This window comes from Lissotriton vulgaris, chromosome 5 (genome assembly GCF_964263255.1).
Source record: "Lissotriton vulgaris chromosome 5, aLisVul1.2, whole genome shotgun sequence".
NCBI lineage: Eukaryota > Metazoa > Chordata > Amphibia > Caudata > Salamandridae > Lissotriton > Lissotriton vulgaris.
In genome coordinates this window covers 1,880,473,204-1,880,477,040 of record NC_141693.1, presented here as the reverse complement: position 1 = coordinate 1,880,477,040, position 3,837 = coordinate 1,880,473,204, and the positions used below count along the sequence as shown (strand labels likewise).

Genomic DNA, 3,837 nt, shown 5'->3' with positions numbered 1-3,837 from the left:
TTAAAAAACAGTGCACCTCAGCCTTAAGGAATCGCTATTTACCACCAACTTCAAGTTGGTGTTAAGCAGCGATTTCCTTTCAAAAAGCACTTTTTTGCTTTTTGAAATGTGCCACGTGGCACACATCCATGCCCTTAAGGCATGTATGCGCGACACATGTGCACACATGCACATTTCAGGGGTGCAACAGGGTTTACCAAATCAGTAATACCGAATGTCTTCACATTCATTCCTATTGGCCTCTAAGCCCATAGGAATGAATGGGTAGGTATTAGTTATTACTGAATCTCAATTACCGATTCAGTAATAACGAATATTAAGAAATCAGTATTTTTATCGAATTCTTACCTACATCTGAAATACCGATTTCTAAATACCGAATCGGTAAAATTCGGTATTTCCCTATTACCTACATCGGGCCCTAAGTTTCTACTGCAACAGGCGCAGCACTGCCAGACAGCCAACAGCTTCAACTTGAGGTTTTGGTGAGCTGCCCACACCAAAGAAAAAATTAAAAGCCTAGGGGTGTGGCTTGAGCCCGAGCTGACGTTCAAGACTCGGGCTGCTCCGTTCAGTACGGAAAGTTCTCCCTCTCCTGCCCCCCCAGTCCAGGACACTTCTGATTCAGGGGTTAATACTTTCGAGGCTTGATTATAGTAACGCCCTGTTTCTGGCAGCCCCGGAAACCACCCTTAACATTCTCCAACGGGTGCAGAATGCAGCAGCCAGGATGCTTGCAGGCACGTCGAGAAGATCTTCGGCCAGACCGGCCCTGAGAGCACTCCATTGACGCGAAAGAGTCATCTTTAAAGCGTTATGCGTCAACCATAGGGCTCTGCAGGGCAAAGGACCTCCGATTCTCAGGAGCCTGATATGCCCTTATAAACCATCCCGGGCTCTCCGGTCGGACCGTGGTAATCTTGCAAGGGTCCCCAGAGTTAGGAAGGCAAGCACAGGGGGTCGCCGTTTTTCCTTGAATGCAGCAAAAAATTGGAATTCTCTCCCCAACTGGATCCATGCAGAACCTTGTCATCTTAAGTTTCGAAAGGCACTTATAACTATTCTTTTTCCCAAGGACCCCTAATTATTGGTTTTATCCTCAGTTTGCTTTTTGTTCTATTTTCTGTTAGCGCTGGGACGCTTTCGGGCAGCCATGCGCTTTATAAATCTAATTTCATTTCATTCATTTCATTTCATTTCATTTCAGGTTTGCCTGAAATGCAATGCTCATCGGATGTTGGAATTGACAGGGCAAGGCTATAAGTAAAATCAGTCCTAACAAAAATATTCAAACCAGCATGACACTTCAGGAGGACATGACTAGAATTAGGCCAAGGGGCTTTCGTGTCTGAGTCTTTGCAGCCCATCCAGCTTTGAAAGCAGCCGACCAGGAAAATGCCATGGTGGCAGAATGACCTGTCCAGCCCTGGACATGGTCACGGTGGTGGTAGGCAGCCATCTCACTTACCCAAGCAATTTGAGGAGATGAAATTAGCATTGTGCTCATGGAGAAACAGGGGGCCGCCTCGTTGCCTGTGTACTAGCTTCTATGACACACGCATGAGATGATTTCAACACAAAGTATTTAATTATGCATAAATGTATTTTTCTGCCTACAAGCTGACGTGAGCCATTTACATGCATCACTTGATTGTGGTAGATTGCAGCTAACCTCAGTGCACTAGGGCAAAAATGCCTAACTGAACGTGATAGTATACAAAGGCTCTCTGGACTTAAATGGAGCAGTGAAGAGAAGGTGCTACACCTGGCGTGCATGGTGTTGGCTAACTGCGCATGTGTGTGGTAGCCACTGCAGATGTTTGTATGTTGAACATGGAGTTCAGCATGATTTGTTTTAGGGCAATACACTGAACACTCTCACTAAATAAAATCCCTTAATAACCTGATTTTGAAGAACCAACTAAACAAGATGAATACAAGTAGAATTTCTAGTACACGATTAAACACACCAAAATCAGTTATATATTTGTTGCAAAAAGATATTAAAATCAGTTTAATACAAGTCAGATTTGGCTGGGAATGTGTAGAAACATGCAGAGAGAATGTATCTTCTCTATAATTATCTAAAGTTTGGAAAAAAATAAACATTTCACCATAAACCTTTTGGTTTATTGCTGTTCATCTAGAAAAACAGTGGAGAAGAAGGGAAAGCAACGTTTTGTGTTCGTTTTTAAAGTGTAGCTTTGATTGTGCTTCGTGTCCTGCTAGCTCTGGTAGCACGAATTGTGAGGTCAGAACTGCCCTGTAATAAGGTATTACAGTTAAGCAGCTATGTCATTTCTTTATTATAGGCGAGCAAGGATGTCACAAGTAACAAGTTAAGCTTATTACAGGGGTGAGAGGTTCCCATGTATTAAAGTTAGGCTCAATTCCATGAACCTGAGTAGCATTAAGTCACCCCCACCTTTTGGACTCGTCTTACCCGTGATGGTGGCCCACTGGGTGGTGTCAGAAAAGGCCTCTTCTAATCTTCAGGCTCAGAGTAGGTCTTGTCTTCCCTCACGTGTCTTGCTTCTGACTCATAGAAGTCTGTGCCCATCCAAGAGTCATTCACCGCACTTTTTCACCTCAGACCTTGTTTAATGTCCATGCATTCCTGGTAATGATTACATCACTGCGGGCTGGCCTTTTCTAACGGCGTCGTGCTTCGGTGACTGTGGTGGTGTTTTTGTGACTAGGAGAAAGTCGCATTCGGGGATTTCTGAGGTCCTAGGGCCCCGCCTCTCGATCCCTGGTTCATTCTTCTGCATGCAGGTGGTGTAAATATGTCCCAATGGCCGGGGGAGGTGTCCTTTGTGGGTGAAGATATACTACCGGGTGCTGTAATGAGCAGCATGGCACGGCTGCTTCCGACGTTGTGCCTTGCTGAGAGGTGGGGGCCACTCCCTTCAGATGTGCATGGATCTTCCTGTCTGAGCAGTGCTTTCAGAGGGCAGTCGGGGGTGGAGCTACCCTTGGTGCCGCATGTGCATTATCACCGGGGCTCATTGAACCCTGATGATTGCTGTATTGTACTCCCCCGCCAGAAGTGAAAGGGATCCTTTTCGTTGCTGGCAGCGGTATCCCTGGCACCCTTGCAAGGCCACTGTGGGCAGGAAGTGTCAAGCAGTGAGTTCTTGCGCTTTTCGAATCTGGAATGGAGAGTAGCAGCACTTCCGATCCAGATCAATTCTTTTAACTGGCGAGTACCGCCACAGTTAGGAGCCATGAGGTACTCTTGGCCAGTTTCGTAGCAGCACTTGCATTTTTCTACTGAAAGTATTGTGGCTCTGTGACCCAGCTGGCCTGGCCAGGCGTGATTGTAGGTAGCGTGAAGAATGTGAGTTCCTGAAAGAGAGCAGCCGAGTCTTTCCGTCTCATATTTTTGAGAGATTAAATATACAATTAAAAAATATAATTTATATACAAGTCCTGTATTTACCTCATTTAGAACATACTCCGCTGGACACTATCAGTTGTCAGGATGGCCGAGCGGTCTAAGGCGCCAGACTCAAGAGCTGACTCTTCCCACCAGCTGGGTGTTCTGGTCTCCAATTGGAGGCGTGGGTTCAAATCCCACTTCTGACACATAAATATTTTAATCTACTTCAATCATAATCCCCGTATCCTCCTCCGAAGTTAAGGGGTCGTGATCCCGGGGAATATTGACTCATGAATCCCCATTGGAGACGGGGCGGCTACCACCGGCCCTTCCCAGGAGCGTGTGGAAGAGGCGTGTGAGCTGCTGCTGGAGAAAAGTCAGGAGGCAAAATTGTAGCAGGGCATTTTTTTGCCACTCCCACTAATATATATCCAAAAAACGGAGGGTTTGTGATA

The 3,837-nt window shown here is 45.9% G+C and overlaps 1 non-coding gene across 1 annotated transcript; it reads left to right on the top strand.

Moving 5' to 3' along the window:
- The first annotated feature begins 3,478 nt into the window (after positions 1 to 3,478).
- TRNAL-CAA (transfer RNA leucine (anticodon CAA)) lies at positions 3,479 to 3,588 on the top strand. Its single transcript has 2 exons — positions 3,479 to 3,516; positions 3,543 to 3,588. It is a non-coding gene; the product is annotated as a tRNA-Leu (tRNA).
- The last annotated feature ends 249 nt before the right edge of the window (positions 3,589 to 3,837 follow it).